This window comes from Heterocephalus glaber, unplaced genomic scaffold (assembly GCF_053883595.1).
Source record: "Heterocephalus glaber isolate CG9 unplaced genomic scaffold, H.glaber_assembly_v1.0 deba00001481, whole genome shotgun sequence".
NCBI lineage: Eukaryota > Metazoa > Chordata > Mammalia > Rodentia > Bathyergidae > Heterocephalus > Heterocephalus glaber.
In genome coordinates, this window is record NW_028258317.1 from 59,274,202 (window position 1) to 59,285,438 (window position 11,237).

At 37.7% G+C, this 11,237-nt stretch overlaps 1 protein-coding gene across 2 annotated transcripts in view; it reads left to right on the forward strand.

Annotated features, from left to right (window-relative positions):
• The window catches only part of LOC147825976 (proprotein convertase subtilisin/kexin type 5), a 341,197-nt gene that overhangs the window by 131,879 nt on the left and 198,081 nt on the right, over positions 1–11,237 (forward strand). The gene's annotated exons all lie outside the window — the stretch shown is intronic.

Below are 11,237 nucleotides of genomic sequence, written 5' to 3' on the forward strand. Positions count from 1 at the left end.
CATCTCCCACAAACATGAAATATTAATTACTTGATCAGTGATTTGCAAAGAATTTATGTACCAGTGATGAAAAAGACACATTACTAGAAGCTTACAATGTAGAACACAGGCAATTAAAATTTACATATGACAGTTGTATCTTAAGTCTTGATAATTTACAAACAATAGAAATTGAATGTTAGGAAGTCCAAGATCAATAGCAGGAGCAAATTTAACATTTGGAGAGGGTGCCTTCTTCCTGGATGGCACCTTGTGCCTGTCCTCACATGGGAAAAGGGACAAACAGTCTCCCTCAGGCCTCTTCTGTAAAGACACTAATCCCATCCACAAGGGCTAACCCTTAAGACCTCCTCACTGCTCAAGGCCTCATCTCCTAACAGCATCTGGGGATTAGATTTCAAAAGATGCATTTTAGAGAGACACAAACATCCAGACAATAGTAATAGCCATAGATTGCATAGTCATTAAATCACTGCCAAAAGCGTATGACACCATAGTGCAGTATACAGTGTTGATGATCTCCTGACCTCTGGGAAGCGGCCTCATCTGTACAGTTGCAGCACCTCAAGAAGCCTGCCATCCTCTCCCCTTTACCTCACTTTTGTAGCTGTCCCAAAATGTAGGCATCGTCCCCATTTCCTGCCTCCTCTTCTTTAGTACCTCTCGGAAGCCTCACACACACCTTTCTGTCCATCCACACTAGCCCCGTGATCTTAGTGTGGCCCTTTAGTCTAACCTCTATCCTTGTATGTCTTCTAAATGCTTCTTTGTCTCTGGTCACATTCCCTTCTGGTGCCAAGTAAGAGTTCTAAACCCAAATAAGAACATTAAAATTCTTTTTATGTTTCGACATGTTAAAAAAAACCAGGCCCCTTCATGACCCAACTCCTCCTGCACTGTTAATTTTGCTCTGTGGTGTCCCCACTTGCCTCCTGCTCCTCACTCATCAGAGCTGCAGCCCTTCCAGAGTCCCCCGGATGTCCCACCATCTGGCCCTGGAGAGCCCCTCTCCCGCCTTCACCTCATGTGGCTTCCCCTGCGATGCCTTCTTTCAGCTTCCCTGATGTGAGCTGGATACACCTCCGAGGACTTTTCACAGCAGCTGTGAACTTTTAATTCCTTTTATAAACTTCTCCTACTGTAGATGGGGGTCACATTTAGCAGCATAGGGAATAGAAGGCAAGATAATATATTGAGGAGAAGATTTTCAGTTTAGCTTGGGATATAAAATGTCAGTTTAGTCTTTCTTAGAATAATTACATGGCTACTGACTTCAACTATTTCCTTTAGGTGAATTAGCAAAATATATATCGCAATTGAAGTCACTCTTCTATTATATGGTGTTACACACAGGGGGCCTTTGTGCTTGCTATCTTTTTTTGAAAACCTTTTTGACTGTCCACCTTTCTTGCTACACCAGACTGATGACCTCTAGGGACGGCTTTACCATTCTTCATTGCCCTCTGGCAACTCCATGCATTTGGCAGTGAAAGGCTCAGGTAGAACATGAGTTGGGATGCAGTGAGTGAAGTAGGGTTATTTATTCTCTGCTTCCCCCTTGTGGGTCATTGGGGTTTAGCTGCATCCCTGAAGATCATAATTCCCTTTGGTAGCCCTACGAGTGTCTTCCTAACGGCTGCTCTTCCTGGATACAAGTAACTGCATCAGTAACCGGAACACTACACTCTTCCCTGCTGGTTCCCCCAAACTCTGCCTGCAATCTTCATAGAAGACGCTGAAATAAACATATTACCCATTACAAAAGGTCCGTGTTCTGAGACAGTCCCTCGACTGACATGGGTGTGTTTGTCCTCTAGCCTAGTATCCTTGGTAGAAGAAAAGGGAAAATATTGAGATACTCTTGAGAACAAAAATAATTAAATCCGTGGGACTTTCTAAAGGGCTGTTTATTCTTTAATAAAAGCTGAATAAATATTGAAAACGTATCTAACCTGGAATTCCTATGTACCTGTCACCTCAACTATAAATATCCATGTTTATGAAACAGTACATGAATTATTCCAGGGCTTATAGTCATGATAGTGCAACCTTCAGACTCTTGTTCTCCTCTTTGCTGATGTTATTGTTTTCTCCTTCAGGATTTGGTAACTTATTTCTTGGGCCCTCCTGAACAGTTTTGATAAAGCATCTGATTGATGCTATAGGTTAAAATGAAGTTCAGGTATAATTTATGCAAACCCCATGTACTGTTGACATGAATAATTGATAATTGCTTGAATTTAAATTTCTTATTTAAAAAACAAACTCACAAGTTCCTAGGGCTTCTAAAGAGGATGAAAATTGCAGTAAGGGAAAGAGATAAGTATCCTTTTTAAATAATGGATTAAACATTAGAGTAGGTTTTCCAGACAGGTGTATTTATTTATCTTTCTCTTTTAATCTTCTCCTTTAACCTCTTCCTTCTGTCTGGAAATGTGTAAACTTTAGAGCAGGAAGACCTTGAGAGGTCAGGGGTAGCTGTGCTTTGTTGATGTTTCCACCAAGCAGTAAAAAGTCATCCAAAAACTCTCAAAACTGGTCAGTAGAGGCTCATATTAATGCTGAACAAGAAAGCAAATTGAGAAGACAAAGAACATTTGTTTTATTTATTTCATTCCCTGTACAGCTATCAGAACAAGAGCATGCTGAAACAATAAAACCTCAAGCCTGCAGGCCGTTCATTTTAATAGTAAGATATTAGTTAAATATTGGGTTCCCTCTTGTTCCTATTAAATCTAAAGATCTAAATCATATACTTCTTAGTTGAAGGACCAAGTTACAATTTTGTCCGTATCAGCTAAACAACATGTCATAATTTTTATATTTAGAAATTCAGATCACTACCATAGAATCTTCTTGTTCCAATGTACTTAAGGTAAGTGTGTGTGTGTGCGCGCGCGGACGCGTGTGTGCGTGCCTGCATACAATATCAGCGTTAGGTGTGTATTTTTAGTATAATCATTATGTTAGGTGGAAGGGTAAAAAATATATGCTTTATTCAATCAGTACATATTTAATTAGTACTTATAAGAAAACCCACCAAAGAAGAAAGGGTGATACAGTACAAAAACTGTTCTGTTCTTAGAGGAGACCGAGGTACCAGCCCTAGACTTCTTGTCCACTGTGTATGTGATCTGGAGAAGCATTCTTTTCAGAACTTCCCCAGCTTTATCAGTGTGTCACTATTTCTGCTTAACTTCTTGAAAAGATCTGTAAATCTATGTGGTTTCTATTTGATTACCTTTGGAAGCGATGTAAGCATAAAATAATAAAATGAGCACATCCACATGATGTCTCATTTGCTGCTCACATCAGCTTACATTCAGAACATTTAGAGAGGTTAAGTATAAGTAACATGGTTGATGTCACCAAGTGGCAGAGTCAAAATTTGAGCTCATTTGTTCATGCGCCATCTATTCACTTGCACAACTGAGTTAATCTGTGGTAGAGATTACGTTTAGAGAACTGTCATCACCAGAATGCTACAGCATTGTGTTCAGTAAACAATAGCCTGGGTCTTCCAAGTGCTGGGATACAAGGCTCTTTCTCTGGAGAGAGGGCTTGGTCTGCAAAGATTCTTAACATCATGTGTGCATGTGGCTTTCCATAAGCAACAAAGATCATTAATTGCAGTAAATGATCATAAAAATCTGACTCCACAATGCTATTTGTTCAGTGGAAATAAGTGAGGGCCACCCAAAGGAATCAGAGCCTGTTTATTCAGAGCTTCGTATAGCAAGGTGTCAGCTACTGTGACTTGTAGAAACTCAGAGGCAGATCCAGGACTGCGAAAGCTGTGTAGGAAGAGAAAGAGAAGGTGGAGCTTGAATCTCTGTGTCTTCAAGCATTCTAATAGTATATATTAACTTTAAAAAATTAAATGGAATGAGTACGGCTTATATAATGTAAGTATATAAATCTGTAGCAACTATATATAAATGCAACATGTATGAATGTCTTTACTATTACTATTAAAGGTGATAATAAGTAAGTAGGCGATATTTAATCTATTTCTTAGAGGGAAAGTGGTTCTTTTCAAATTTATCTATTTGGTGACATGGACTCTTTCAGATTAGAATCACATAGACTCTTGCCAGTGTTTTTGCACTTAAGTGCTGCCCTTTGTGACTGCTCTGGAAATGTGTGGGCTGTGAAAGTTTCTCTGTAGGAGGAGAAGACTGAGCCCATGGGAATAAGAAACCTTCTCTTACCCTAAAAAGAGAATGAGATCTTGAGGACATGACTGACTTTGAGGACTTGAAGGCAAGTCTTCTTGCCTATAAAGCACGTAAAATATCTTGAGAAAGAAGCAGACTACTGATATTTCCGCATAGGTTCTCCTGAATCCCCTTTCTCAGCTCTCATCATAAGCAGCCATCACATGAATTTTACTTAAGAGTGATCTTTGCTAGAGGAGTTTACCTCTTCCTTTTCTTTTTTTTTTTTTTGGTACCGGGGATCGAACTCAGGTCCTTGCGCTTGCGAGGCAGGCGGCGGAACCACTGATCTAGATCCCCGGCCCTACCTCTTCCTATTTTTAGAAATCTACATGCTACCTCCATTTAATTTGCATATGCTAGTTAGTAAGTGTATCTGAATTTGTATGAATTGCTAACACGATACCTTGTGGTCATGTCCTGAGCTAAGATTAGCTGACTACAACAGATTTTGTATGACCTTCTTGCTCTTGGTTGGCACTCCCTCTTATGGTTCAATCTCATAGGATCGTACCCTCTCCCATGCCTGTTCCAGTTACTAAATGTTGACTCTTATTTTCTCCCTAATCCTCCAGCCCTCTATGGATAAGATTGCCTCATACCCCATTTCTTTTTCCATCATCCTGATGTCCAGATCTTCCCATAGGTTCCAGTATTATGCTGTCACCATGCAGAAAAGGAAGCATACATTGTTCTCCAGCAATCACGCCAGTCTTGACACCAGTGAAGTGTTATGTATACTGCATGGCCTGATTCAAACTCATGCGAGATAGCAGTTTCAACTGTGACCTGTATTATTAATCCATTGGATATCAGGCTGTTGCATAACATTTACTTTCTTTTAACTAATGCAATCCAAGTCCCTTTCATTCTTTCTGAAAAGTGAGGAATAGTCAATCTTGTAGATAAAATGAAAACATTCTATTGTTTTTATTGTTCTATTTCTTCTCCACTTTTCTCATGTGTAACATACAAAGTAACTAGAGAGGTTGGGGAATGGAGCATCTGAGGAACTAAGGTTTGAGTTGAAGAGATCAAAGAATTAGAGGACTTGGACCAGGGATTTAGCTCAGTGACACCGTGCTTGCCTTGCAAGCGCAAGGTCCTGAGTTCGATCCCCCATACCGAAAAGAAAAAAAAAAAAGAATTAGAGAACTGGACTTTACTGAAATGTAATCCTAAAGGAGGCAAAGGGGTCCCCCAAGTGAGTGATGATTGAAGAAGCAGCTCCAGCAACAGCCATGTATGTGCTTTGCCATCCACACTTGAGGCACACCATTTATGGGCTCATAGAGGCCCCTGCCATTGTGAATATAGGTTTTCCCACTACAGAGATGCCATAGCATCTGTGGCTTAATTCTGCCATAGAGTGAATGAATATCAAATCACTCATCCCTCTGCAGAGAGTAAACTGGTACCATTGTTGTGGCGGAACCACATTCCACAACATCAAGGTACAAGAACAACACTCATTTCACTGGCACATTTATAAGTGTGTTCATTCATAATTGTTGAAATCTTTGTAGCCCAAATGTAATTATGATAAGTTATTTGTGTAAGCCAATGTAAATTATATTAATTTTCTTTCATATTTTGTTGGTGGGTATTTTTTTACATCAATCCATTCCATCTATATTCATCCAATTTCTTTGAGCTTCTGTTAGAATCCCCACTGTAAAACCTATTTCAATTATAAAGAATACTAACTCATGTTTAATTCATCCTGGTTGAAACAAAATATTCATAACTCTTCATATATCTGTCGTGTCATGTTTTTTCCTTGTTTTAAGTTAGAAAGAGTTATACTAAGAAAGTATTTTGTTATGTATGACACCCGTATCTTAAATTCCTATAATGTTTTTCTTAAAAGCTTTATGGGTTTCAGAAATCTATGTGGATAGTATACATTCATAGATTTCTAAGACATATATTAGGAGTGAAACAGGAAAAGGCATATGGGAAAATAACTGCTAGATAAATTGTTTAATAAAACTGAATAATCCTTTTATACACTAAGAAAATTTATTGAGCAATGCCCTATAACAGCAGGCTTAAACTGGTACATGGACAAATACCACATCTTGGTACTTGAAACACTATTGTTATGTCATAATAATTTTAGAACTCAATGTACACAAGCTGTTTATTTGGTTTTCCTATGAGCAATTCTGTGGCTCTGGTATATGGCCTGGAATATGATTTGAGTCAGGTAGAAGAGAATAAGTTTGTCTCCCAAAGAAACCTTGGCTGTTTTTGCCTTGGGCTATAAATTCAGCAAAGTCTAAATAGAGTTCAGCAGGGTCAGTATGTGTTTTCCATGGGAGAATGGGCCGGGGGTGGGGGCGGCAGGGTGATGTGGCCACTGAAAATGCTAACTGCTACTCAGTCAACTCCCCTGCTGTAGCCAAGGGCATAGCCATGTAATCTGGATTCTAAATCAGCGTTCCTAGCCTGAGAATCTGAAATACCACAAAATTCCAAACCTTCTGAACACCAACATGATGCTACAAGTAGAAAATTCCATACCATGAAACTCTTTGATGCACAAAATTATCTAAAATTCTGCTGTATAAAATTATCCTCAGGGTGTGCATATAAGATGACCATGAAACAAACAAAAAAAATCTCATTTAAACTTCAGCTGTAGCCCCAAGGTATCTCATTATGTATGTGAAAAAGATTCCAAAAACAAAATAATCCAAAATTTGACACCCTTACTGGCCCTGAGGATTTCAGATAAGGAATACTCAAGTGTATCAGAGCATGAGAAATCAGTGCAGGTCTCACTCTGTCTCTGTCACTCTCCCTTTTTTCCTGGATCAGATCAGTTTTGTGTTTTTGTTGATTCTTAGCCTCCACCTTCGTTACTTAATATGCCCTACAGTTCTGAGCTTCCAAATATCCTTTTGATAAATTATTTTTCTGCTTGACTTAGTTACAGGAAAGAACCTGAAGTTAAATGCTCTAACAATGTTCCTTACTCTAGAGGGAGAAAGTAAAATTGAAGGCAGATTCTACAAGCTTGTGAAAGTGAATCTGACTTCCAAATCCACAATACTTGTATCACATAATATAATCTAATTTGGAGCAGGATACTAGAGCTCTTGTACATATAGTGTTCATCTGCAATAGACAATTTTTAATTCATGAAAACAACTGTAGTTGATTTATGAGAATTTAGTGTTTATTTTATGGCATATTGTTTCAGAAAAGACTTTTTGAATGCTTTCTAGGACCATAGGACTATGCTTTGGTTGTATATTTTTTTAAATCAAGCCAGTGATATACTTACACAATTTGTAGAAATTTAATGGTAACTTTCACTCGACTAATACAGCACAGTAAAAACCAACTATTAAGCAAAATGTGACCTAGAAACCATTGGTTTCCAACCTAGAGTCTGTTGATGGTTCTCACATGCTATCCAAATGTAGCTCAGAAGGCTGGGTGCAGTGAGCTGGGCTCCTTCCTCAGCCGCATCACCACACACTCCTTTGCGGTACCGGCCGGGCCTCCAGCACGCTAAGCAAGCACTAGATCGTTGAGCTACATCCCCAGGTCACCATATCCTTTTTAAAAAATATATATTTTATATTCCATTTTTAAATCTTTTTCACATAGTGGGTGTCCTCTTAGAACTATATTTGATGTAAAAAGTTCTTTTTTTACAAAACAAATGCACTGCCTTACAAGCCAGAGGAACAGAGTGTAATGGAGTTAATCAGTGTGGGTTAAATCCAGGGACTTCTTCTGGAGGTATAAGCATTTGATGTGAGTCTTGGACAATGGCTGACTGAAGGGAATGACATTGAGACAATGTTTGTAGTGACTGACAGTGCCTGGTTTTAGTGAGCTCCTCACAAAGTTTACAACAAAAGGGATCTTCTGGCTTAGCCATTTGGATTTTTCCTTTTTTGTTAAGGGAAAAAGCCAAAAAATTCTTCTTTATCTAAAACTCAAATTTGAATCTATCTTCAAACCTGTATTAGACATCTTTGTGACAAAACATGCAAGATAAACAATTTAAAAGGGAAAAATATTTACATCAACTTACTGTTTCAGAGGTTTCCACCCATGGTTGCTCGTCTCCATTTTGGACCTATGGGTGACCCATACACCGTGGCACAAGTGCATGGTGGAGGAGGTCTGTTCACTTCCTGGTGTCCAGGGTCTCAGTAGCCCCTTTAAAGGTGTATCCCCTAACTTCCTTCTGCAAGGGCCCACCTCTTAAAGGTACCACCACCTTCCAACAGGTCCGCAGGCTGACAGCCAAGCCTCCAACACATGTCTTTTAAGAGACAGATCAACTCTAAATTCTGTAGCTGTATGCAAAGAACTTAGAATTTGTTCACTGTTTTAAGCCTCAACACTTCATCATTCCTACATTACCCTATAATTTTAAATAATTCTTTTGCCACTGTCTGAAAATAGCATGTTTCATTCATGCTGAAGATCAGTGAATAGTAGGCACTCAATAAGTGATTATATTGTTATTCTACCATGCTTGAAGAGTCTTAGATGTAGGATATTATCTTGGCATGCATTATCACTATTACTAATTTAGCATGGTTGAAAGGTGAGTATTGTCATCTACTGGCTTTGTTGCAGGATGGTTGTTGGCTCCTTTTCACTTCTTGCACAAATAAGGGAAAGAAAAAGGCCATGAGATGCAAAATATTTCAAGTTTTAGAGTGAAAAATCTAAAATCTATGGCAGAAATGAGTTTTAAGTGAACTTTAATTTGTTCTCACTCTACTATTTCAAATTATTGTGTAAAAGTGACTTAGCTGCCATTTTTGGATTTTAGTTTCTATTTGTCTTAAATGTCTCTGAACAAATGAGTTTCAGCAACAAGGAAAACCTTCACTAGATACCGGCAGCTTCCTTGTGGCCAGAGTTTTCCCTAGATAGAATTAAGAACTATCTCCCTCCTTGGCAGTTGCCAGTTTATATACAAACTCTCAGGTAAAGTCCTGTATTAGCACAATCAGGAAATGATGTTTGTGGATGTTTGCAATGAACTTTATAGAAACGGCTGGTAAAGTCTTCATTCACATTGCATCCTCTCAAAAGGGACAGTTGAAATGGCTTTGGGTAGAACTGTGTATAGCATTAATGGGTTGGCCTGTACGTAGCATTAGTGAAATGAACAGTGAAGCTTTAAACCCAAACATTCTCCTGAGTTCTTTCATTGCAAAAAGGTTGGGAAACTAGGTAGGGATAGAAGATGGCAAAGATAGTGCATTTTAAATTATTTCTAGATATCAAAAGACTGTCTTCCATTTAAACTCTGGAGGAGAAAAAAAAAGAGAAGACCTAAAATTACATAGAAAGAAAATGTTGTAAGTTACCTGAGGCTATATATTCATTAATATTGATTGATTCTTATTCTTAGGCATCTGAAAGAAAATCATGAATTAATCTTTGATTTAGAGAGTCTTGTTTTGTTTCAGGGGTCATATGCTGGTCTTGCATGAAATAAAGAGGTAAATCAGTAACATAAGCTTTAAAAATGTTTTCAATAAGTAATTTTAGGAAGGAAGGTGAAAATGAGCCAGGCACATATAATTACTGATTAGTAAAATTTTAAAAATATTTCACTGAGAAATTTGAACTCTGGCCAAAATCAATCCCTTCCCCCGCCTTCACAGTTAGTGGCATGTATGCGTGACAAAATTCATACCCCTACCTAACAAACCAATACACAACCCTCTTAAAATATAATTAAGGTCAATTTTTTAAATGAAAATGTATACTTCAACTAATTCTTACATGTTTATGAATTTTCTCATCATTAGTGTATTTTTATTTATTGACTATATATGCTGATCTTAAAAATTAAGATTAAACCTCTTAAATAGTATAGAAAAGAAGGAAGAAATCAGAAATGTCTGGAAAATCTTCAGATTTAGTGTTTAGCTGTCACTTTAACAATGCGAGATTTAAAATTATAAAATAAGAATCATTAGTGTGCTGCATATACTCTGAAAATCATAGCATTTGAGGTCAGACGTTTCCACATGTATTAATCTTTTACTAATACAGGAGATTAGAATTAATGAGATGTGAAGTAGATATGGTGATGTTTCTGAATTGGAGTAGCAAACTAAAAATTGGAAAGTGTGTCTAAGCAGAACAGTTGTGAATGTGAAAGTCTGATGTGGGGAAAGAAACCGAAAGGTTGAAGGAATAAATCTGGGCAAGTCTTCTTGGCACTAAGAGACTTAATTATCTCCTGTGTACAAAGCAGTGAGAAAATAGCTACTTGATGTTTGCTACAAGAATTCTGAATGGTCCAAATACAGTAGACTCTGTTGCCCTATGTGTAGCTCATGCTATTAGAGCCAACTTCGGGCTTTGGTCATCAGGAAATTCAGTCTGGTGGCAGAATTCCACTTTAGAATGAATCACTGGCATTTTTTCATCCTATTACTTATTTTGGGGAAATTATTTCCACCTAATTTAGAGTATTTCTCTTTTAAATACTGTATGCAAACAGTGGGAATGATACATAGATTTTTTAAAAATTATTTTTACATTGTTGGTGGAGGAAAGATCTAGCAATTCTTTTGGAAAGGCTGCATGGATCCAAGATCTATGGAGATCATTTCCACTTGTAACAATTGGCTACTTGAATGATCTTTTCAGAGTTTTATTTTCACAGTATGGTTTTAAAAAAATAGAATACTCCTTCCAACTCTTTTCCAGAATATGAATTACAGTCTACTCCTTCTCAAGAAATCTCATTTCTTCCCTCATGCATTTGTTAAGAAGATGTACAATAAGAATAGGATCACAAGTTTTGAAAGGAGTTCTTTGGTTCAAAATTTTTATTTTTTTATTGTATAATTTATTGATTGGATTGGTAGCAATTTGTCCTTTAAGAGATAAGTTTTAAAAAGAGCTCATGACTAGGTCGGGGATTATCTCAGCGGTTTCACTGCCTGCTGCGCAAGCTCAAGGACCCGAGTTCAATCCCCGGTACCAAAAAAAAAAAAAAAAAAAAGCTTATGACAATAC